The 27269-nt window shown below is 37.1% G+C and overlaps 1 protein-coding gene across 1 annotated transcript in view; it reads right to left on the bottom strand.

Annotated features, from left to right (window-relative positions):
• The window catches only part of LOC135082863 (orexin/Hypocretin receptor type 1-like), a 130441-nt gene extending 106756 nt beyond the window's left edge, over window positions 1–23685 (bottom strand). Inside the window, exon 1 of the mRNA XM_063977622.1 lies at window positions 23569–23685. The gene's annotated coding sequence lies outside the window, so the exon portion shown is untranslated. The remainder of the gene's footprint in view (window positions 1–23568) is intronic.
• Window positions 23686–27269: the final 3584 nt, after the last annotated feature.

Genomic DNA, 27269 nt, shown 5'->3' with positions numbered 1-27269 from the left:
TAATGTTCGTTCATTTCAGCTGAAAGACGTCCACTGCTGGACAAAGGCCTCCCCCAAGGATTTCCACAAAGACCGGTCCTGCGCCGCTCGCATCCAGGCAATTAAAATGTAAATGGAAATCTACACTAATATTATAAAGAGGAAAACTTTGTTTGTTTGTTTGTTTGTTTAGTTGTAATGGATAGGCTCAAAAACTACTGGACCGATTTTAAAAATTCTTTCACCATTCGAAAGCTACATAACTCACGAGTAACATAGGCTAAATTTTATTTTGGAAAAAAATAGGGTCCCGTAAAATATTTGGGATTTTCATAAGACGTGGAAAAGCGCCATCTATCGTCATTGGTTAAAATCTTCTTGCGCCTGACAAAAATTTTTGAGGTACGTAAATATTCATGAAGGCAAAGCTGTCAAACGCCATCTATCGACATCATTAGTAAATTAGTAACTAAATATTACATGTACTATGAATAACGCTGTTCGTAAATAATATTGAAAAAATAAATAAAGATATTTTATGTAATTGAACTATTCACTGTATGTACCTATTTGAATCATTCACTGTGTTTAAACGAGCAAATCATAGTGTTAATTTAATTAGTGACTTTTTACAAACTTCCTTGCAAATTCTTATTAAGTGCCGCCATCTACCGAGATGAATATTAGGGTACGGTTCAGCGGCGGACAAATGGGATGGGCGCGTGGGCGATTGTAGTTAAATAGGATAAGAATTACTTCGTTTTTGTTTTCTGTATGTAATTTGTTAATTTTTTGGTAGGGTCTTTATTTTAATTACTTAGGTTGGTAGGTACTTACTTATTTGATTTTAATGATAATTACTATAGGTACGTATAATTTTAGTAGAAAGAAAGGTCATTGAATGACTAAGTGACTCACTCACTCATCACGAAGTCTCAGAAACTACAAGTCTCAAAAGAGTTCTCATAGGGGTTAATGGTCTATTCCACCTGGCTTTGATCACCAAGATGATCAAAGTGGACTCCAGTTAATTTTTTTTTTTTAGTGTTCTTTGATCACCTATAAATAAATCATACCTCTGAATTGTCACATACATGTCCAATTTGTTTATTGCGGTTTTTAGAAAATATCAAAAATGTTACAAAACAAAATATTATTATGTAGTACAACAATTGGACATGACGTGACTATTCAGAGGAGGTGTGATTTGTTTGAAGATGATCAAAGGACACTAAAATAATAATTTAACTAGAGTCCACTTGGCTCACCCAGGACATCGTATCCGTGGGTGATCAAAGGCACAGAATAAATTCAAAGGACACTAAATTGTCGCTGTAAGTCCACTTTGATCACCTGGCTTTGATCAGCCAGAAGGTGGAATACACCTCCTTTTAGAGAGTAGGTAGTCACTATGACGAAATTTTGCAAAATTCAACCCTTAATGGGAGTTAAAAAGGGGGTTGGAAGTTTGTATTGCAGTCCTCGGTTTTTAAAGTAAGAGACTTGAAAGTTAAAATGTATGCTCACTATGATCTCTAGATATTGTCGAGGTGTACATATACTGTTCGGTACACTGTGGTACTGTGTACACATCGGTTTGCCGACGATATTGTGGTCATGGGAGAATCGTTGGAAGATCTTGGCACAATGCTCGAAGACCTTAATCGATTTTCCCAACAGGTAGACCTGAGGATGAACATGGACAAAACGAAGCTTATGTCGAATGTCCAGTTTCAGTTGGGAGCTCAATTCTCGAGATTGTCGACAAGTAGGTATGTCTACCTCGGACAAACGATCCAGCTAGGTAGGTCCAATTTCGAGAAGGAGGTCAATCGTCGAATCCAACTCGGCTGGGCAGCGTTCGGGAAACTACGCAACATCTTTTCGTCCAAAATACCTCAATGCCTGAAGACTAGAGTGTATAACCAATGTGTGTTACCAGGGATAACTTATGGCTCGGAAACGTGGCCTCTCACTATAGGCCTTATACAGAAGCTCAGTTGCACAGCGTGCTATGAAGAGGGCTATGCTTGGTGTTTCTTTACGAGATCGAATCAGAAATGAGGAGATCCGTAAACGAACCAAAGTCGCTGACATAGCCCGACGGATTACGGATTAATTAGCAAGCTGAAGTGGCAATGGGCAGGGCACATAGTACGCAGAACTGTTTTTTTTTTTTTTTTATATGTTATGATGGCCGATGGGGCAGAATGGTTCTGGAATGGAGGCCGCGTACCGGAAAACGTAGCGTGGGACCTCCACCTACAAGGTGGACCGACGACATCGTAAAGGTAGCAGGGAAGAGCTGGACGCAGGCCGCTTCCAATTGATCAACATGGAAAGCATTGGGGGAGGCCTATGTTCAGCAGTGGACGTCCTATGGCTGAAATGGTGGTGGTGGTGGTGGTGGTACATATACTGAAAATGTATCATAAGAAATCAACTACGGGGGCTAAGGAGATAAAAGGAAGGTTGGAAGTTTATATTATGAAAGTCCTATGTGTTTAAACTCTCTTAGTTGAAATTTAAAATGCTATAGATGCTAAGAGCGGATTTTATGAAACTCCACCCCTAATGGAGTAAAACGAGGTCCACGCGTACGAAGTCGCGGGCGGCCGCTAGTAATAATTATAAAGAGAAGAAAAAGTAATTAATTTATTTATTGATTGTTTGTTTGTCCTGCTAATATTATAAATGCGAAAGTTTGGATGTCTGAATGTCTGGATGTTTGTTAGGCTAGGTTGCACCATCTTACATTAACTTTGACAAACGTCAAAAATCTGTCAAACTCCATACAAAAAGCACCGGTTATCGTTATAGTTACGGTCAAAGTTAAGTGGTGCAACTCAGCCTTACTCTTTCACGCAAAAACTACTGAACGGATTTTGTTGAAACTTTACAGTAAACTAAATTTCACGCGGGTGAAGCCGCGGGCAAAAGCTAGTAAACAATATTTATGGAAACCCTTGAGGGAGGCGTTTGTCTAACAGTGGATGTCACTTGGCTGAAAAGATCGAAGGACAGAATTGTATTATAAATACAACTCTGTCTGTTGCCTTCTCATGATTAAATTGCTAAATTGATTTAGATATAGTTGGAGATTCAAGGATAAATTATAAGATAGTTTTATCCCGGTTTTTTGAAGAAGGACAAGCGCGCTAATATCTGTACCTATACGAGTAAAATATGGCAGAGCTAAATTTACTGGGATGACGTTGTAGGCAAACAAAAGTCATAGCTTCGGTGCTTAACTCAGTGCCCGAGGCATGGGAGCGGCACGGGAGGGGTATTGACATATTATTATGACTATATATGATATATTATATTTTATATAATTATGTATATATTAATATATTTTGTGTATTATTTGCATGTAGGTATTATTTTGGTTTAAATTTTATGCCTTTTGTTTTCATTTATTTCTTTAGTGTCGACACCGCCTTCCCCTTAATATTTTTCTTTTAAGTAGTTAACTGTCCTCAAAATAGGTTGTCTGGAAGAGATCGCTTCATAGCGATAAGACCGCCTAGTTGTACCTTGTGTGTACCTTTTCTTTCTGTTCTTATCTTTGGTGTGCAATAAAGTGTATTTATTATTATTATTATGACGTGACAGAGCATACAAATCTGAACCTTAACTGCAGTCTCGCTGACGTTTCACATCACTAAAATACCCTCCCATGCCGCTCTCATACCTCAGGCACTGACTTTTTTTTTATGCATAACAAGGCCGGTATTTGACCACAATCGCACCTGATGTTAAGTGGGATGCAGTCTAGGATGGTACATATCTGCCCTTTTCACTCACGCCTTGAAAAGAATTAAACACTAGACCTATCCTATAGTATTGGATAGTTCCTCACCTACAAAGGTTGTCATAAGTGCAGTTTGAGGTGGAGCATACAGGTGCGTGAAGGTCAGAGCAAATGCAGTTCCCACTCGGACACAACTGGCCAAATGTTGATGCAATGCTCAAAGAGAGTAGAGCTAGGACACATAGTAGGCCTGAAAGTTAGAGGTAAATAAATTTAGGTTAAATAAATTTTAAAAAATTGTATAGGTACCAACCGAATTGAGAACCTCCTTCTTTTTGTTGAAGTCGGTTAAAAAGGAGAGTCAATAAACATAGCAATTTGATACAAATAGCAAACAATTGCAAAGAAAAAAAAGTTATTTCATGAAGATCAGTAATAGTCAATCGAATTTGCAAAATAGATTTTTTTTATGCTAGACAAGGCAGGTATTTGACCGCAATCGCACCTGGTGTTAAGTGAGATGCAGTCTAGGATGGTACATATCTGCCCTGTAAGTGCCTATTCACTCTCGCCTAGAAAAAGCCCACAACGAAATAGTGTTCAGGAAATACAGCAGCAGACAGCGAATTCCAGTCCCTAGCTGTTCGCATTATAAACGAGTCGTCTATATACTGGGTATCCCAAAGTAAGCACGTCCCACTGACCTGGAGGTAGTTGGACCTAAGACGCATTAAACAAGCCTAATAATGACCTATTTTAGTTATTAATGTCCATAGAAAAATTTGATGAGTTTTGAAATATGAGTGATATGACTTAGTACCAGGGCGCTTAGTAAAATTGATTAGTTAGCATTGTAGCTCGACATGTAAATAAAATGTATAATGCTACAAAATAACATTTAAAATACAGTTATAAGAAGCTACAGTTTAAATCATGAAGTGCTTATCTGTACAAAGATATAAAGGTACAAAGTCCTACAGGGAAAAACAAAGAATACTTACTTACCAAATAAAAAATTCATGTTGACTGCGGAGAGCCTTTTAAAGAATTAATACGATGTCTAAAATAACTATGCTTTTATACTTACTGAAATATAAATGGACGTATTTATGTAACAGCATAAAATTAATTGCTGTGAGTGAATATTTTATGACACATTTTTATATTTATTCATAGGTCGCTTTCCTATGTCAGTGCCTGGAGTGTAAGAGGGTGACATCAGGCCTGTTCATCTCCGCGAGTTTACATCGAAAACAAAACACGCACGATGGCCCACCTACAGGATACTATTCGACAAGGCCTCACATACGAGCGAACATTGACTCACGCACGCGTATTCTTGTGTATGATGGAAGAAAATAAAGAAAATGGTGTACTAAATACTGTGCAGTATTTAACTGCCTAAATAATAATAAAAACACAGAATGTACTTTTTTAAGTTGCCTCAAGACACTGAGAGGTAAATAAGTAGTTAATATTATTCATGATAATTCATGCTAAATCATGTATTTCCTCCGCCATTTTCTGCAGTTTGGCACCTCACGTCACATCATTTTACCGAAGTCAGCCCTATAGCTTCGGCGCAGTGCCGATCACTGACGTTTGTCAACAAAATGGTGCTTGACTCTTGAGACAGGCTAAATTACACCATATTGTTAATGACATGCATAAATTTTTTTAAATACCTTCGCTAAGTAAAACTTCTGTACGTAGTAGGTACTTATTATTATTCTGTGGTGACATTGACATAATATTATGACGCATATAAATCTGAAGAAGATCTGAAGTCTCACTGGACGTTACAAAACACCCTCCTGTACCGCTCCCATACCTCAGGCACTGAGTTTAGTGCTAGACCTACAGTGATATATTTTATTGGTATTTTGAGTGCTTTGTAGTTTCGTTAAATTGAAGTAATAGCACAGAATAATAATAAGTACTACGTACAGAAGATTTTCTTCGCGAAGGTATTTAATAAAATGTATGCTCAATGTCATTAACAATATGGTGTAATTTAGCTTGTCTCAAGAGTCGAGCACCATTTTGTTGACAAACGTCAGTGATCGGACTGCGCCGAAGCTATAGGGCTGACTTCGGTAAAATTATGTGTGACGTGAGGTGCCAAACTGCGGAAAATGGCGGAGGAAATGAATAAGCATGAATTATATTTTGTGTTTCTATTATTATTCAGGCAGTTAAAAAATACTGCACAGTATTAATTACACCATCGTTTTTACATATAGTTTATTATTATCTTTACAATGCAAATGGGTGAAGAATACACGTGCATGCGTCAATACTCGCTCGTGATTGTCCTGTCTAATAGGTACCGCAGGAGGGGTAGTCGCGCGTGTTTTGTTTTCGATGCAAACTCGCGGAGATGAACAGGCCTGGTAATAGGTTATTTATGCTGTAAAAATGTAATAGGAAAAACTAAGGCAGAGTATAAAAAAGTATAAAAAATTGTCAGGACTCTAATGCCCGTTTTCACCATCTATCCCTAATTTTTAAGTGACCCCTATGACAACAAAATGCCTGTTATGTGTCACCATAGGGGTCACTTAAAAATTAGGGATTGATGGTGAAAACGGGCATAAGACTGAGTTGCACCACCTAACGATGACCGTAACTATAACGTTAACCGGTGTTTTTGTATGGAGTGTGACAGATTTTTGATGTTTGTTAAAGTCAAAGTAAGATGGTGCAACCAAGCTTCGAAGGGAAATAAAAAACAAAAGAGTAACGATATTACTCATCGGGGAAAAAATAGTTTTCTTGGTGGCCAGTGTTGTGCGGCCAAAGAGTTCATTCAAGTAAAATTTCCCGAAGACTACAGACTTCACCATTAATCGATTTATGTGATGGTGAATGGCATTACTTTTTTTTTGCATTTTTTTCATAGAAGTAGTCTTGCATAAAGTGGTCCATAACACAATTAAACATAAAATTAAGTGTACTCAGGTGTTATTAATACGTCGGTAAAACAAACCAACTTAATATAGAATAAAATAAACAACCTTTTAAAAACGATTAACTGTTTGAATAACTTCTTTATTGTACTTATTATAAAGAATAGCATGGAGGCACGGACGTGGAGGTATTAATTTCTTTCGAAATCGAATAAGCGAAAGGTCACTGACTCTCTCACTCATCACGAAATCTCTGAAACTACACGTGCTAGGAGTCTCAAATTTTGAATGAGGGTTCTATTTAGAGCATAGGTGCTCACTAAGACGGGATTTTGCAAAATTCAACCCCTATGGGGGTAAAACGGGATCCACACCTACGAAGTCGCGGGCGGCGCCTAGTATAATTTAATGTTTTTTGGTGGTATAAAGGAATTTATTATTGACTAGCTCTCCGCCCGCGGCTTCGCCCGCGTGGAATTTTGTCTGACACAGAAAAACTATATCGCGCGCGTCCCTGTTTCAAAGACTATTATTTGTCCTTTCCCGGGACTCAAACTATCTCTATGCCAAATTTTAACAAAATCGGTTTAGTAGTTTAGGCGTGAAAGCAAGACATTCAGACAGACAGACAGAGTTACTTTCGCATTTATAATATTGTATAGATTTATTTTATTTATCAATTCGTGAACAGATACAGTCATTAGTGATTCAACGTAATGAATCTCCATTACACTTAAACTTTCAAACAACGTTGTTATCAAAATAGGAGTAAATCTTCCAGTGGTTTGTTTATTTTGTGTACTAAATCCAATGTTGCTGGATTCTTTCGCAATGAGACTGAATGAGAATATAGAAATGCGTGCTTTTTGTATGGAAACGAGAAAATTATATTCATCACGTGGTAACATGTTAATGGAAAACGCAGCGTGGGATGTCCATAAGGTGGACCGACGACCTCATAAATATAGCAGAATGGCGCTGGATGCAGGCCGCTATCAACCGGCCCTGTCAAATCACTGGGGGAGGCCTATGTTCAGCAGTGGACGTCCTGTGGCTGAAATGATGATGATGATGATGAATATGATAATGCTTGACTCAATGAGTGTGACCATTATTTAGGGGTAGTCGAAGTTGATTGAACCACACACATTCCAATAGAATTACCTACAGGATTATACGGAAAATTATTTTCATTCCCACTATTTTTATTTTCTCAAATTCTCCTTAAAAAACGGCAATAGCAGGCAACAAATATGTTGGGAAAAATAGAAAAATATTTTGTACAAGGGATATTGACCCCTAAGCCTAACTGACATAAATATTAGAGGAAAAATAGGAAGAGAGAGCAGAAAAGCGTGCTAGCATTGGACGTGACACGTGAATAAACCATTTTATGGTAAGTATTCCATAGGTGTGTGTAAATATCGGTAAATGGTTCAATGAACGAATAAAAGAATAGAAGGACATATTTTATATGGATGTGATGACTTCTTTTGAGGTTCAGTAGCTAGACTGAGGGCTTGGTGCTACTCGACCAAACGTCATCGCTAGCGACTGCGTAAAAAAATTACATTTAAATATATGACACATTATACAGCGTCCCTGGCGAATACTTTTAAGAACTAAAATCTTTATAGGGTTTTTTGACGCACTCGCAAGCTACGCTAACTACCTAGTTCAATGCTAACTCGTATAGTTGAACGATTTTGAAACGCGATGGGAAATAGAAACCCGGAATTGATGGCAGCGCCCTCCTGCAAATGACATTTCAGTGTTTTCCAACGTGGCAAAAATCGGAACCAGCGATCCGGTATTGACGGTGGCGCCCCCTAATGTCACGGTGGATCAATGTGTCCTACATTGAATCTATATACCAACACGATAGAACAGGTTGGAAGAACGAGAATATTGTATGAAGAGTGTTTTTTTAGATTTCAGCGCTGTACAAGCATTCAGAAACGGTTTGTTGACTGAACGTTTGTTAGCTGAAACAAAAACTATTGTCCACCTCTGAACCTTTACAGAACAATAGAGTAACAATAGATTTTTTTCTGAAAATAAACGTGCTATATTTGCAAAGGCTACAGGCCTAACAGTTTATATAGCAAACGTACTATAGTGCCTGATAAAGTTTTAAAATAACACAATCTAACACATAAAGGTTGCTGATTACCGGTGACTTTTCTGTCAGACAATAATGTCTATAAACACATTATTTAATAGATAGTAAATTATCTGACAGATAAGTTTCTGATAAGCTATCAGGTGTTTTATTAGCAAGTCACTAAACTGGCCCTAAATAATTAACATAAATTTTGTTAACTTTGATAGGTATTAAAGAAAATTATGCTCGTGCTTTGTCCTCGAGATTAGAAATAAGAACTATGTAGTATCACGTACGGTGATGCCAGTTTACGCACTGTTAGTTGAGGATATATATATATATATATATTTTTTTTTTGTGGGTATCTCACTTTACATCTTATTTGACATTGGTATCCGTCGTCAGTCACGATTCAGTGCTCTGCCAGTTCGCACTTCTTCTACTTAAATACGTACCCAGTGTTAAAAATAGTGTTTTTGTGTCGTCAAAATGCCGAACGAAAAACGTCAAATGAGGATAAGGAACATTTGCTGAAGAAAATAAATAAATTGGAGCAGAAGATATGGGGTGCTGAACGTCGTTCAAGCGGTTCAACAGAAGATCATCGTTACACATTACCATAATGCGAACAACCATCCCGGGTTGTCTCTTTATGCCAGTTGTGTTTTTTGTCTGAGGGTTTGCGGTTTAACGTTTGAGTTCTACTCCTACCCCTAATTCAGACAATTGGAAAAATCGCAAGTTCATCGCCTTCAACCAAAAGAAGAAGAAGAAGAACATCATCATTACACATTACCATAATGCGAACAACCATCCCGGGTTGTCTCTTTATGCCAGTTGTGTTTTTTGTCTGAGGGTTTGCGGTTTAACGTTTGAGTTCTACTCCTACCCCTAATTCAGACAATTGGGAAAAATCGCAAGTTCATCGCCTTCAACCAAAAGAAGAAGAAGAAGAACATCATCATTACACATTACCATAATGCGAACAACCATCCCGGGTTGTCTCTTTATGCCAGTTGTGTTTTTTGTCTGAGGGTTTGCGGTTTAACGTTTGAGTTCTACTCCTACCCCTAATTCAGACAATTGGAAAAATCGCAAGTTCATCGCCTTCAACCAAAAGAAGAAGAAGAAGAACATCATCATTACACATACTACCATAGTGCGGGCAACCATCCCGGGTTGTCTCCTTATGCCAGTTGTGTTTTTTGTCTGAGGGGTTGCGGTTTAACGTTTGAGTTCTACTCCTACCTCTAATTCAGACAATTAGAAAAAACGCAAGTTCATCGCCTTCAACCAAACGAAGAAGAAGACAGATGCAGTAAGTTCTATCCATTATTACACATACTACCATGGTGCGGGCAACCATACCGGGTTGTCTTCTTATGCTAGTTGTGTTTTTTGTCTGAGGGTTTGCGGTTTAACGTTTGAGTTCTACTCCTACCTCTAATTCAGACGAATACGGTAAATTATTTTTATTATAATATTATCATTACACATACTACCATATTGCGGGCAACCATACCAGGTTGTCACGTTATGCTAGTTGTGGTTTTTTGTCTGACGATTTGCGTTTTAACGTTTGAGTTATTACCTACCTCTAATTCAGACGAATACAGTAAATTCTATTTACTTAATACAATATTATCATTACACATACTACCATATTGCGGGCAACCATATCAGGTTGTCACGTTATGCTAGTTGTGGTTTTTGTCTGACGATTTGCGTTTTAACGTTTGAGTTATTACCTACCTCTAATTCAGACGAATACAGTAAATTATATTTACTTAATACAATATTATCATTACACATACTACCATATTGCGGGCAACCGTACACGGGTTGTCACGTTATTTAAGGCTTGGTATTTCTGCTAAAGTAGGTATTTCGCGCTGTCAAAATCTGCGCGCGCAATACTTCGCCGAAGACAGCGCGCCAAAGAGCTCTCGTGGCTACACAGTATAGAAATACGCAGTTTAGAAATACGCAGTTGGTTAGGTTAGGTTGACTTCCTTCCGTTGAAGCGTCACACTCACAGCACTTTCTAATACAAATCATATCCCAGTGATACAAATTAAAACAACTTTCAAAATTTTTGGGAATATATTTTAGAATCGAATAAATATAGAATATAACTGCCAAAGTAAACACGGTTCAAAGAGGCGTGGCGTCACCCGACCTTCCGGAAGTTCCGCGCCGGCTTAAAGAATTTCAAGATTACGTCACCCGACCTATCGGTAGATCCTCGGGAGCTTGAGCGATTGGAAAAACATTTTATGATCAGTGACTCGTAGTAGCGATTATTTAGAGCTTGGTTAATCAATTATAGTTGTTGCAATTCACAAAGCTTTGCATGTGGTTAATTACATTAATCAGTACACGCATCATTTTTTTTAGTCTTTTTGTTTATTAATAAATAAAAATATCATACTAAAATTGCATACATATTTGTTTGTATTGGTCTGGGTGTTTTCTTTCCATAATTTATGTATAACGTATGTACGGGGCTCTGTATCGAAAATCACTATGAGCAATGAGCATCACACACTGTTACCTGGAGTGCATTACCGCAGCAAAATTTTTATAAATGTTGTGCTTTAGAGAGTCGAGAGTATAGCAGATAATTAGTCCATCGTGAGCAGAAATTTGTCCACTAATAGCAAAATTCGTTCAAATTATAGTTTTAAAGTTATTGGCTAGAAGATTCTTTTATCTTGCAGCTTAGATCTTTAGCTACAGACCTTAGACAGTATTTTTGAAACATTCTTACGCATGGTGGAGGAAGGGACGCTCTAGAGCAGTGGTTCTTAACCGGTGGTCCGCGGACCACTGGTGGTCCCTGGAGGCATTCCAAGTGGTCCACGATGTGCACTTGCACACCTTGGTCAAAATCACTTTTAACTGATTTTTGCAGTCAAACTGGTTTTGACCGATTATGAGGTGGTCCCTGACAAGACAGAAATTTGGTAAAATGGTCCCTCATGACTTAAAGGTTAAGAACCACTGCTCTAGAGACTCAAAACTACAAGGATACACATGAACTCCAGTTTTAAATCCGTTGATATCTGCTGCATCTGCCATGTTTTTGGCTATAAGATTCTTCTATCTTACGGCTTAGACCTTTAGCTACAGACCTTAGACAGTATTTTTGCGAAAATTCTTACGCATGGTGGAGGAAGGGACGCTCTAGACACTCAAGTCTACAAGGAGTCACATCAACTCCAGTTTTAAATCCGTTGACATCTGCTGCATCTGCCATCTTTTTGGGTAGAAGATTCTTCCATCTTGCAGCGTAGACCTTTAGCTACAGACCTTAGACAGTATTTTTTTGAAAATTCTTACGCATGGTGGAGGAAGGGACGCTCTAGACACTCAAGTCTACAAGGAGTCATATGAACTCCAGTTTTAAATCCGTTGACATCTGCTGCATCTGCCATCTTTTTGGGTAGAAGATTCTTCCATCTTGCAGCTTAGACCTTTAGCTACAGACCTTAGACAGTATTTTTTATTTATTTGTGTCAGTGTGCTCTTCTAAAGAGTGTAAGACGATTGTATGTAGGTACTATTAAAATGTAATTTTAACTCATTGGTTTTGTCTCATATTTGAGGAATGTACTATGTATCATGAGTAGAGTCTTCGTTTAAAAGGATGCGAACGATTTAAATTTCAATAGGTAGACAAAATTGATAATTCTTAATTATCAAAAATTTAAGCTTTCTCCAGTAACACTGATATTATTATACTGTGACTCATCAAAGTCATCATTGTCAAAAATATTGACAAATCGCGAACTGTCACGGCCAAAAAACTGACACGCGTCCGTCCTCCGTAAGCGCCACCGCGCGACTGATTGAGATTGTCCAAGCCGTTATGGACGATTTTTTCCACATTTTTTAACATAGTAACTAAATAAGACGCAATATAAAAATTTCATCCGTTAAAAGCCCTCAAGTTATTTCTGAACTTTAGTTTAGTAAAAGATTTAGAATCTCAAATCGCTTATTTTAAAAATAAAACCATAAATAGAAAACGAATAGAGGTAACTTTGGGAATATATTATATCGAGTCAACTTCATCAAATCGTGTTTCCATCCGTTAATAGCCCTAGAAAATATCCTCAACTATGCCCAATAAAAATCTTAGCCTTTAATTTTACTGTTTAGTACCTCAAAAATGAAAAATGAAAACCTCATTTTCGCCATTTTCTCTGCTACCCGGCCTTAATTTGTGTGGTTATTTTTGTCTGACAGTTTGCGATATTAATATATACTTGCCTCCAAATCAGACGTTCGTAATGTAATGATTTATCTATATCTAAGGGTTTGCGGCACTAAAAACTTTGCATTAATAACCTACTTCTAAATCAGATGTTCGAAGTTAATTATTTTTTTAAATAATAATTACCCATACTACCATACTGCGGAGCTGTGTGATTTTTATAATATGATGGTTTGCGGTATTATCAACAATACCTACCCTCTAAATCAGACGCAGAATCCTAAAAATATTACGATACTTACGGTATTGCGGGCAACTACAACGGGTTGTAATTTTACTGTCTTACCTACTTAATTCTTCAAGTCAAGTAAGTTCAAGTCTAAGTTTTTCGGTGATAACAATTTGGCGATATTTAATTTTAAATTGATATGAACGTTAATATTACTAGGCATGCAGATAATTCGTGTTAAGTTGTTACCTACCCGCTACATATTTTAGCAGGCAGTCAAAAGGGCTGTTCCATACTGGTAAAAGTACATATCACATTAAAAAAAAAATGCAATAATGCATACCTACTTGTTTAAAAATTGGGAGTTGTCTTAATAAGACATAATTTGATGGGTTTATATCCACACTACCGGGTGGTGATATGATACACGCCAAATCGTTAGCAGGTGAAAAACCATTAGTGGCTATCGAAACATTGGACTCAGAACCCTTAGCCTCGAACCCTGCCGCCGCCGACGCTGCTGCTCTCGTTGCCATCTGCGCCGCTTCCGCTGCTGCTGAAACTAGAAATCAATTAGATTCGACACCTGCAACGCTGTTGGTCTGAAACAGCTGCGCCCCTTCATGATGAGATTGTAATATTGGTGATGATCCTGTGTAGGACAAGCCTCAACACAATTACCTTAATATGAATTTCTTATCGATGCCAATCGCATTTTCTCGACTGTCTACTAAGAATTCCTTATCAGAAAAAACGTAATTCTACTTAGACTCATTAAAGATAAGATCAATTATTACCTACTTTAGGGCCAGCTGGCGCTGTGTGAAATTGTTAAAAGACTCATCTATTTATTTATTTATTACAAACACCGAAGATTGACGCCATGTCTTTTGATAAAAACTTTCCAAAACACGAAAAACGTTGGAAAAAGTTTGGGGCTGATCTGGAATTGAATCCCAAAATCAAATCAGCAGCCACCAAAAAGTCCTTTCCTATACGAATTTAACCTTGAAGGGACTTCCCCGAAAGGCAGACAACCGATGAAAACAGAGGACTTGACCTCCTGACTTTCAAAACAGTCATCACGTGTCATGCTCGTGAGCGCACCAGCCGCATCCAGCTCAGAACCGCAACAGTTGAATCTCGTAAAATATGTCGGTTGGCTTTTAAATTTTTACCATCAGTGGTCACTAGTAATAAGTAACTCTGTTGTACTAGGATAGAGTTATGTGATTTCAATCTCACAACCAATAATAAATGTCAGTATAAATCACATAATACATGATTATATTCGGACATAGAAAAATTGCAATTATATCAGGCTATTCATAAACTTATATTAAGTGTCATGAAATATAGTACTCCGATGTCTCAACTACGGGATGGGGGGCGGCGTGTTACGGGGAAACTTCTGGGGACCCATGGTCCAACATCTATTTTATTTTAGTAATATTATCTAATATTAAAAACATAATATAAGAATTAATCTGCAAAGATTCCAAACATTGACCTTTCTTGGCCTAAAAGTATTTACTAAGGATCTTCGAAATTTTCAGTTTCTCAGAATGAAATTCAGTTTTGTACACCGCATAGGTGGCGTGCAGTTTCCCCCCACTTAACACAAATAAAAATAATTGTGGCAATGATGCGAAACTAGAAAAATCATTATAATCATCAATACACAATGATGTGTCCTATCTAATGATCTATCTTATCTAGATAATAGCATGGTAGATACCGAATCTTGAAGAGTCCATTCAATATTAGTATGGACTCGACATTACCAAATTCACCATTTTATTATTTTTGCATTTGGAGAACGTGGCATCGTTATTTTGCTAAATTCGTTATCGTTATATACCCTAAATTAGATAGGTACCCTGATGCATACGCAATTAAAATTTTAAGACAACAAGGTCAAGCTTATTTCTGCGGTTTCCTTCCTTTTTTGTATTACACATACATTGCAAAAATCACATGTGATCAAGCGACGGGTATACTAGCAGTATCTACCCTTATAATGTAGTCTAGCTTTGTTTCTTTAATTGGATAAAAATAAAAACGCTACATGTGTCTAAATGTCTCATATAAAACGAAGATTACATCTTCATCTATCTATGGATATTATATCTTCATCATTGTCTGATGATCAAGCAGTACAATAATTGTTCAAGGAAATTGTTTTACTTTTACCATAACTATCATTCATTGAGGTATTAGATTCCACTATTTTAATAAAAAATTGTGAATTTCGATAGCTGTAATAAGCTTGTCTTTTAATTTGGCTGTCATATTGGAAACATAATCAGATATTATGGTTTCCAAAAAATTTAAAATATTGAGAAATTAGCCATTTTACTGTCATTTGTTAGTGTAATTATTACACACATTGTTCAAACCTTCCTTATAAGCATTCAAATATTATGCATACAAATATTCAATTTAATCACGACATCGCGCCCAAGTTCACAACAATCAATCTTGGTATTGTTTTGACAATTTATGTCATGTACAAGCATTTTGTGCAAAGTGTTGCTTACGAAATTGTTTACCGCTCTAACACCGAGCACTTAGTTTAGTCACAAGTTTAGTTCAATTAACATTGCAGGCTTGTGATATTGACACCTTGATATTCACCACTCACAGCACGAGGCATGCTGCCTCGTCTAGAGCACATACATTAGGAATTAATCTTGATTATCAGAATTACCCCCGGTTGGAGCGTTATTTCAAATAGCTACTTTGGGCAAATTCTTTAATAGAATGCCTATTGCGTCCAGAAATAACAATCAACATTTAATTGCCAGAAGAACCTAATACTGACAATTGATTTGGGAAACAATAATTAACTTTCCCACTTACATTATGGCTAATATAACAGCTAATTATACTTGCCTTTAATTACTTACCCTTAATAATTATTATCAATTATACGAAAGTATTCACTCGGGTAACTACGACAGTTATGTCACACTTAATAGTAATTATAAAACAAGCATTGTATTCTTACTAATGATTTATTATTTTTGCAAAGTAATAAACAGCTTTGTTTTTATTATCATTTCACATCAGTTCTCTCAAAATCTACATAGTTCTTATTTCTAATCTCGAGGACAAAGCACGAGCATAATTAATGATTAAACGAACTTAAAAAGTGAAGTTCTATCATACCTAATTATGCGAGGGCTTTGTCCGAAGAGATTAGAAACCCTCCCACCCGTCTTTAACAATCATATAACACAAACCCCCATATTAGTGAAATGATAAAAAATACAAATTACTACTCCAAACTAACTGACGACGGATACCAATGTCAAATAAGATGTAAAGTGAGATACCCACAAAAAAAATATATATATATATATATCCTCAACTAACAGTGCGTAAACTGGCATCACCGTACGTGATACTACATAGTTCTTATTTCTAATCTCTTCGGACAAAGCCCTCGCATAATTATGATAGAACTTCACTTTTTAAGTTCGTTTAATCATTAAGTATCCAAGTTAACAATAACCTTCACAACGTAACTGTTTATTATTAGGTATCTTTAGCTTCTTATAATTAAATATCATATTGTTATTACTAACTCTCAGACGCCGCCTGAAATAAAAATTCCTTTGAATACCTAAATTCCTCAGTGATTTAAGCCCTTCATTAATTTTCTTACCCCTTTTTCCCCAGATTGTGTCCCAGATTCCGTTTTTCAATTATCGTGATCACTTTTAGATCTTTCTCCGTATTATTTTAATACTTCACCTTGATTTTTAAAAGGTTCATTATTATTTTTTGTTATTTGAAAAACTCAGTACCTATTGCCAGTTCACAAAAGCAGTGGTAGGAAAAAACTACAATCAAGTTACTTAATGAAGATGTACGAGTACGTAAGATAAACATTATAACCAAGTAACTTCAATAACAATCTGTGAGTTACAGCGTACTATGGAGAGGGCTATGCTTGGGGTGTTTCTTTACGAGATCGAATCAGAAATGAGGAGATCCGTAAACGAACTAAAGTCGCTGACATAGCCCGATGGATAAGCAAACTGAAGTGGCAATGAGCGAGCAGGGCACATAGTACGCAGAACTGACGGCCGATGGGGTAGCAAGGTTCTGTAGTGGAGGCCGCGTACCGGAAAACGCAGCGTGAGACGTCCACCCACAAGGTGGGCCGACGACATCATAAAGGTAGCAGGAAGGCGCTGGACGCAGGCAGCTACCAACCGGGCAACATGGAAAGCATTGGGGGAGGCCTATGTTCAGCAGTGGACGTCCTATTTCTGAGATGATGATGATTACTTAGATCTTAGACATTTAGGCTGAGTTGTACCACTAAACTTTGACCGTAACTATTAAGATAATCTGTGTTTTTGTATGAACTTTAACAGATTTTTTGACGTTTGTTAAACACAAAGTGCAATCCAGCCTTAGGGTATGCTTGTTAGTCCTACTAATATTAAAAATGCGAAAGTTTGTATGGATGTCTGGATGTTTGTTACTCTTTCACGCAAAAACTACTGAACGGATTTTGATGAAACTTTGCAGTATTATTGTTTATAACCCAAAATAACATAAAGGATACAACTTATGACGATATGTGACAAACCAAATATCACGCGGGTGAAGCCGCGGGCAAAAGCCTCTTGCAAATGTCATAAACAAAACAACTTCTTCTTTATTGATGGCGGTGAACTTGTGCATTTTCGCCAATTTTGCTAAAACCCGTATGTCATGGTGGCGCCCTCTATTTACTTTTTTTTTTCTTTTAATATTGTTTTTTTTTTATTTTGTTTTTTCTCTTTTGTTTGTTTTTTGTGTATTGTCTCATCTCATGTTTGTTTCCAGCTCTCTCCAAAAATGGTCACCGCAGAATAACAGCGTCGTGTTCTGGTTTTATTTACCACTCCAGAGCATGACACATGCTGAGCGGTGGCCAATTTTGGTTCTAACTTATACTTGTTTTTGGTTAGCTGATTCTGTGTGTTACATTTTTTAAGTTGGAACCAAATAAATGTTTTTCTTTCTTTCTTTCTTTCTTTCAATAGCTAGTATACAGTGTGAGTCACGTTAAAGTGTACATATTATGAAAATAGATGAAACTAGACCTATTTTTATCGACAAAAAAGAGGTTAAATTTTTTTTGAGATTTTTTTTAAATTTTTTATAGATTTTTTTTTCTTCCAATTACTTATTGTAAAGAAAACGTAATAACTTTTAAACTAAGCGGTATATCCTGATAAAATAAAAACAGTAATAATGCTAAATAACAGGCGATACTAAAAAAATACATAAAATATACAAAAAGGCCAACAAATAATAAAAATTGATACTTTTTGAAAAAAATGTGCGTTTAAATTCGTGTTTTTTTGGTTATTTGATAAATTTCTCCAAAAAATGCCCCTATAACCGGTGGTTTTTATTACTTTGTATTACTCTCTATTATTACCTTCGTAAAACCAAAAATCGCATATCTCTATCCCTATCACAACGTTTGCAATGATCGTTTGAACTAAGCCTTTCCGGGCGCGCCATTCAAAGCTATGTTAACAACGAAACTAAAAATGGCTTTAGATTTGTAATTTTGATAAAGACAAGTTAGATTTCAAATAAAAACAAAAGATTTCGAAGTAAAATAAGCATTTTAGTTAAAATTAAAAATGTCTCTACCTGTAGCGGAGAATAATGTTGTGGCAGGCCTTTGTTCAAACGATCATAGCAAATGTTGTGATAGGGATAGAGACATGCGATTTTTGGTTTTACAAAGATAATACGATAGAGAATAATACAAAGTAATAAAAACCACCTGTTATAGGGGCATTTTTTGGAGAAATTTATGAAATAACCAAAAAAACACGAATTTAAAAGCAGATTTTTTTCAAAAAGTATAATTTTTTATTATTTATTGGCATTTTTTGTGTATTTTTCTTTACAATAAGTAATTGGAAGAAAAAAAATTCTATTAAAAATAAATTAAAAAAAAATCTCAAAATTTTTTTGTCCTCTTTTTTGTCGATAAAAATGGTCTAGTTTCATCTATTTTCATATGTACACTTTAACGTGACTCACACTGTATTATAACCGCCTCTGTGATCTAGTGGTATGACCACCTGACTCATTCCTAGAGCACAAAATATAACAGAAGGTAAACTCATGTATGTACTTCGCTTCGCATACCTGCGCTCGGCCGTCGCGCTATGGTTGTCTTGTCACGTGTTGCGTTTATTTCGTTATGATAGAAAAATAAAACTTTTAATACTATGGAAGAAAGACAATAACAGATATAAACATTATCCACGTATAATTATGTAGTTATGTTTAGTACGTTATTATTATAGTAATAGTTTGCAAACAAATACACGAGAAGGAAGTAGTATGACGTAGTAATTATGACTATTATCCAATAATTCCTAAAACCTCTTTAAAACACTTCGATATTCCTAATAATTGAGTTGGCTTTAAATTTGTCAACGTTAAACGAACTATTGAAATACAAATAAATACCTTACTTACCTCCCGGAATCAATTGGTATATTTTGTGCCTAGAGGTTCCGGGTTCGATTCCCTTTGGGGAAATTCCCTTTTGGCCTTTGGGGGGCCTGACAGAACATACAAATCTGAAGCATAATCTGAAGTCTCGCTGACGTTTGACGTCTGAAAATCACCCTCCCGTGCCGCTCCCATACCTCAGACATTGACTGAGTTAAAGGCTAGACATATAGTACCTATGTAATTTTTTAAAGATTATTAGCAATTTGTATTGCACAAATTACTAATAGTCCCGTTAGCCCCTCGTGGTAAGCTAAATAAGCTTGTGTTACGAGTGGGCTCACCACAATAGTCGAGCGGCGGTGGGATTCGAGTCGGCCACTCCGACCCCTTCACCGTTCGGCTATCATGGCTATGATTGGCAGATTGTTATTGAAGTTACTTGGTTATAATGTTTATCTTACGTACATTTAACATGACTCGTACATCTTCATTAATGTTTTTGAAAATGGATTGAAAAGGGATGAAGATGAAATAATAAAATCGGCCAAAAATGTCGAACCACAATGGTTCATAAGTGTAATTTCTTTTACCCTCGTCTGCGGGTAATGGAACAGCGGTGAAGTGGCGAATCAATTTGACCTGTAGTTCGGCGGACACTCACTTTATGTAAGCTTTATTACCACACTTTTTCACATAAAAAGCTCATCTTCTGGGTTCCGTAGTCCTGACAAGGAACCCTTATAGTTTCGATATGTCTGTCTATCTGTCCGAGGTTTTGCTTGGAATCTATTGGCACTAGAGAGCTGTAATTTTGTGGAGGTATGTATATTAATCACGCCGAAATAACGGTAAAATAAAATAAAAATAAAAATTTTTTTTAGGGTAGCTCCCCTACATTTAAAGTGGGGATGAATTTTATTTCATCTTCTACCCCATCGAGTGGGGTATCGTTGGATAGGTCTTTTAAAATGGCTTAGGGGTTTCTTAGGCTATTTTTCCATTTAGGGATCTGTTTGCAAATTATTAAAGTTTAAAGTGACAATTTTCGTTCGAGTAGGGCGTCCCCCGATTCGATTTCCTCCTATGTTCTTCTGATTAATTTCGTTGCGGGTCCAATGACAGTTTACCTTTTCCCCGGGACAAAATTGACCTTCATTGGTTGGGTTTTTGTGGCGGTCAAGCTGTAGATCCTGGCTACACAGGAGTTACAGTGGTGGGAACGAGAGGTGGGAATAGTCCCGTACTATGTAACTGCTTGTCAAAACGTGTCAAGTGACAAGCCCCGCCCACCAACTTGACAGAAAAATCAAGTTAAAATTTAGTTACCTACCTACTTATCTACTTACGTGTAAATCAGCCTTAATACATATTAAACCGCTTGTCATAACGTGTCAAGTGACAAGCCCCACCAAACAATTTAAGGCCGTAGCACTTTATCAACCAGAAAAGGGATCGTAATAGTACCTATCAAGTCGAGGCGGTTCGTATTCTTTGTATGAAACTCCATACTTCAACGCACACTTATCCGCACCGTAACGTAAACGCCTCGCTTCGCGATTGACAGCGCACGAAAGGCGATGACAGCTTGCGATACGGTGTGGATCCCTTTCCGAGTTGATATGTCTGCTATGACCGACGACCTGATAAAGGTAGCAGGGAGGCGCTGGATGCAGGCCGCTACCAACCGTGCGATGTGGAAGTCATTGGGGGAGGCCTATGTTCAGCAGTGGACGTCCTATGGCTGAAATGATGATGATGATGATGATGTCTGCTAGGTATGACCTTTACCCGAAAAATTAAGTTAAAATTTAGTTACCTATACTTATGTACCTAATACGTGTAAATCAGCCATAAGGCTGTTAGTTTGATCTTAGGGCTTGTTCCCAGTAATGTAGGATCCTGCAAAACTGGACTCTTACGTGAACACACTTATGTGTGTAGGATGTTGGGAACCGGTAGGTGGACCAATCTCCTTTTGTTATTGTCTATGTTTTTATAGGTACATTTTTTATTATTTATGATACCTTTTGTTTTGTAGTTTGGAACTATTGTTTTTGATAGCCGTTGTGGGCATATATTGCAGAAATACACCTTTATTTTGAACCGAAGGTTTTTCTTATTTCCGCACGCGCCCGAGCGGCTGTCCGCTACATAGTTCGAATTCTAATTACAAACGTACCGGTTTTATGCGGGACACTGCAAACGGGATGTTCGTGTGAACGTTAATATTAAAACACATAATTATAGTTCTTGCAATTCACGAAGGGGAGTGAGCTTTACTTGTGTGTGTACGTGTACAAGTACATGGACATAACGATCATAACGATAGTGTAATGTCTGTCAAAACTTTTGAAAAAAAACGAACAGTAGCGAGCCACCACACATGTAAGACTAGGCGCAGACCATCGATTTTTAGTTGGCCGATAGTTGTGCCTAATTTAAATTGTATGAAGAATCGGCCAAATCGAACGCACTTCCATACATGCCCATACTGATAAACTGCCCGACTAAACTATCGGCCGACAAAAAATCGATACTTTAATGCTCACTCGCCTTCGTGAATTGCAACAACTATCCCTACTACTACTAAACAGGATCCTATAAAAAACGGAATGTCTCGGTTGGAACAAGCCCTTAAAAGTTCGACTGATACTCCAACTGTTTTTAATAAACTAAAAAAACAAATATGTAGCCTTTTAAAAAGCTTTTACACGAGCAAATATAGGTATTCAAAAACAGACCAAGTGTTTTTCTATTAACTAATAATGTACCTACCTACGTCTGTTTGTGGTCTGGGTGTTTTCTATAGGGTTTATATTTACAAAAGAAAAATACAATTTAAGTATGTTTATACCCATAATACAAGCTTTGTTTAGTTTGGGACTGGACAGCGCTGTATTTTCCAAGAACATTTTATTATAATATTTTCTACAATCTTAAAAAAGGTTGTTTAACAGTTATTTATTTTGTCCAAATATGTACGCTTTTAAAAAGCTCTTTTACAAAGCTCTTTTACATGACCTTTAATCAAAAACAGATTGAGGGCTTATTGGAAAATAATTTAACAGTGTAGAGGACTACGATAATAATTTTGAAATTGAATTTTGTGTAATTGTTTTCCAACATAACGTAAGTATTTTGTAAAAAATAACCTAGACCATTGGTTCCCAAAGTGGGGGGTGCGCCCCCCAGGGGAAGCGCAAATACCTTAAAAGGGGGGCGAGGGCCATCTGTGTACTTAATTAGGTATAAAAAACCTACCACCGCTGAGAGAATGCATTCCAGACGGCTCGATACGACCAATAAATAATCTTGACTGGAGGAGGATTTTTTGTATGGTCGAAAGGGGGCGCGTCTCAAATAAGTTTGGGAACCAATGACCTAGTCTTTTGCCCATGTATAATTTGTATGTATTTTTTTATCCATCATCCATTAAGATTTCTACGTCAATTTATTTGTTATTATTTAGTTTGTCTTTTTTATTGTTCAAAAAACGTAAGTTAATGATTTTGGGATAAAGTTAACAATGTTCTAAACTTTCGCAGTTATTCGCGTAGTGCGCGGCGAGTAAAACTTTTTAGAAGTTACTGAATTTCCACTACCTACCTTAACTAGTCCATACAACTTACAATATTTAACTAGTCCATAAAAAATTATGAATAATAAGATCCAATTAATCAAATACGAATATTTCGCCTCTATTTATACGTATTTTAGTGAAAATTGGGAATAAATTGACTTTAAACAGAAAATTCGCTCGATTAAACTTACAAGAAACTCCTATTTGAATTGAAATGGAACGCAAAAGTTAAAAATCTTATAAGAAACTCCTTGTGTTCAAAAGTAACTGAATAAAAGAGGATGAAAACACCATCAAAAACTTACCGAAAAGTTCCTTGATTCACAATAAAAAAGTTTTCCAGTTTGCACAGATTAAATCACTAACTTCCGCGCGCTTAAAGGCAGACTGACTGCTTTTCCTTCGCCTCGGTGCGTCCGGGACGACTGTTCAACATCAACTGAGTGGGAGAACCGCAAAAGCTGTATTTGGTCCCGCGAACTGAGCAATATTGGGATGTGTTTATTCTTAACGCGATCGTAGATAGGGACTTTAAATCTTTGTAAGCTTCGTGAAAGATTTCGACTTTATAAAGGTAAAGAAAGTATTAATTCTAACATTTGATCACAGCTTTCATTCGCGCGGAAAAAATATTTTCCTACTTTATTTCTTGCCATAAGCTTTATGTATTTTCTGATCGCATATTTTACTTGAGAAAGTTTGGTCTTATACTTTAAGATTTATTTTCGCGATTATAATATTATGCCCTTTTAGTTTAATGCACACGGTAAACATTAGGCATACTTAATTTCATTATAATGTCAGTTAACACTTTTTTAATAAATTGGTTTCAGTGTAGGTACTACACGTAGTACATAATATTTATACCTGTATTATCAAATATAAAAACTAAGAGAGTTAAATTAGTGTGGATAGGAAAAAGTTTTAGCACGGCATTAATTTCGCCTTTTTAGCGCATTTTTAGCGTGCAATAAAGATTTTAAATAAAATAAAAGAAGAAATATCACGTTATAGTTTGACAATTATCTATGCTAGCTATACATTAACTATTTTATTCTTCGATATTTTAAAGGGCATTCCTCTCGTGGATTAAAACTTGACCATGAAGGCCAATTTTTAGGACATTACGAATACAATTCGCACACAAATGCGAAAAAATTATATAAAGGATTTGCATACTATTCTAAGATTTGTATGAAAATTAGAATAATATTGTCATTAATCATTCATAATCTAAACGAAATCACACGTGGATAAGCCTATTTAGAACGTAACTATTCCCACCTCTCGTTCCCACCGCTGCAACTCCTGTGTAGCCAGGATCTACAGCTTGACCGCCAATAACCCAACCAGTGAAGGTCAAGTTTGTCCCGGGGGAAAGTTAAAGTCATTGGATCCCCAACGAAATTAATCAGAACATAAGTAGGAGTTCGAAGTTAAGGTTCGAATTCCCTCTAGTGCAAAGCGGATGACAGGTGACAAAACAAAGGTTTAATAACCTTTAAGAAAAGTAAACACCACGGACAGTAAACATCAAATAAGAGGATCTATCTTGTGAGATAAGTATTAGCTACCAGCTAAAAATATTTTTCACAAAATCGCTTAAAAGCAAGGTAATTTTTCCTCGTCGCGACAAGATCGGTGTAATAGATAAATTAAATAAACAAATAAATATCCTTGGACATTTACACTGCGCTTCTAGTCCCAAATTAAGCAAAACTTGTACTAGACGACGGATATAAACATACTTAAATACTTTTTTTTTGTAAATACATACTTATTATACATAGAAAACACCCAGTCCAATACAAACAAATATGTTCATGCACACAAATGTTTGTACTGTGCGGGAATCGAACCCGCTACCTCCAGAATAATAATAGTCCGTTTCGAACCACTAAACGGTCGAAAAAATTGCGGAAATAGATGTATGATAAGACTATTGTTATCTTTAGGTCATTTATTATTATCTAGTCCTGCTGCTCTCCAATTTAAAATGGAGGGTTTGGCCCACGCCCCCCTCCTTCACGAGAAGAAGCAAGGGTTTGTCATCATCATTTCAGCCATAGTACGTCCTGCCACTGCTGTACCTCCCCCAATGATTTCCAGAAAGGCCGGTTGGTAGCGGCCTGCCTCCAGCATCTTCCTGCTACCTTTATTAGGTCGTCGGTCTACCCACAAGGTGGACTGACGACCTCATAAAGGTAGCACGAAGGCAAGAGTTTGTAAATTAATATTATTTTAATAAAACAACTTCAAATCAAAAAATTACTGCCTCAGGTTAAATTTAAACCAATCATTCATTTTGTAATCAACTTGTAATAATTGGTTACCGGGCTGACCTGTTTATCGAGCAGTTCACAAGCTTCATCGTGAGTTCGAATCCCGCCTAAGGCCTCAGCCTCGAATTTAGCGGGCAGCGGGGCGGCGGCGGTCACGGCGCGGGAGCGGCAGGATCTTATGCGTAAAATCAAATAGACCGGTTCTCGAAAACGAAAAAGGGAGCGGGCAACGAGCGGGCAGCGGCGCGGGAGCGGGCAACGAGCGGGCAGCGCACTCCTTCTTTTGCCCACAATAAATCGAGCGTTAGGAATAAATTTGAATCGAAATAAAATTGTCGCCGTTGTTCAGACATTTCGTTTGCGAATAAAAACAAATATCTCGACAACACAACCCCGAACACAACACTTCGCCACTAAAGCGCAGCGCGAGCTGCCCGCTTGTTTCGAGAACGGGTCTGCGTTGCCCGCCCCGCTCCCGCGCCGCTGCCCGCTAAATTCGAGGCTGAGGCCTAAGGCAAGCGGTTGTTTGGAGTAGAAATTAATTTCCCAAAAAATAACACCAAGACTTTTCCGGAACATCTCACTTAGCTATAAAATTATAAATATTATTGTTTTCTTCGTGGAACAACATTTGATACTTTCATTAAGTCATTATGTAGAGGCGCCACATTTTCTGAGAAAAGATTTGCTGCTTCACTTAAGCAAGCATCGTTTGTGAATACGAGCGTTTAACTTTTTGTTAAGGCCCAAATAGTTTATGGTGATAAAGACCTTATCCATATTGTGATATCGTGCCATAAACAAACTACAATCTATGCTAATAAGTCTACCAACAAGTCTACGAATGAGCAAACGGAGTCACGTCAAGATGTCATGTCAACAGTGACAGTTGCTGAGCTATGTGGTTACTCGCGACAACGTTAGAAGTTCATCTAAAATGTATGACGCGCCATACGTTTCGCCCGCACTAATGTGTTGTCGCGTAGAAAAGGTGCCACATTCTAAATATAGCTTCTCCTTCTAGAAAATGGCACGTAGATCAGCGATCGATTCTGCGCATTCACAGATCACAGAAACTAAAGGTAGATGTGACAAGTGCCCCAAAGGTCCTTGCTGAAAATCAGTGTCGTGGCATCTTTGTCACGACTAATGCTGAGTCAGGGACCTTTTTGGCACAGGGCACTTAAAATCTATTTTATTTTTCTTTTTTGTTTTTTCTATGTTTTAATCTTGTATTGTGCCTGTATCATGTATTGTGTATTGTGCCAAATAAATAATATTCTATTCTATTCTACAAGGGGGCGGGGCCGGTGTCGCAGCAATATGCCCAAAAACAGAACACATTGCTCGTGAAAGCAATGATGACAGCAGCGACGTCATAATGTAAACAGTGGGTCTAGTCAAAATGCCATCGCAAACCAATAGGAAGATTTCACTAATGTCAGTCGCCGCGTCACCAGTAATTCGATTCGATCGGAAAATGGCAGCCAAAATGCACATTGAACCACCAACGACGCGGCGATATAAACGTTCATTCAAAATCGAATAAAAGTTAAAAAATGTCTATGACTTTGCGATTGTTTTTACTTTTTTTAGCTTTTTTTTTTAATTTGTTTCTTCCTTCTTTCTGCTCTCTGTTTACGTCTATGCTTCGCCGTCAAACTAACTGTCAAAACGACATGGCGATACGGATTTGTCAACACAGTCTTAGGGTGGGTTGCACC

The sequence above is a fragment of the Ostrinia nubilalis genome, chromosome 22, assembly GCF_963855985.1.
Source record: "Ostrinia nubilalis chromosome 22, ilOstNubi1.1, whole genome shotgun sequence".
Taxonomy (NCBI): Eukaryota; Metazoa; Arthropoda; class Insecta; order Lepidoptera; family Crambidae; genus Ostrinia; species Ostrinia nubilalis.
The sequence above is the reverse complement of the archived record's forward strand: the minus strand, read 5'-3'. Positions and strand labels throughout refer to the sequence as shown.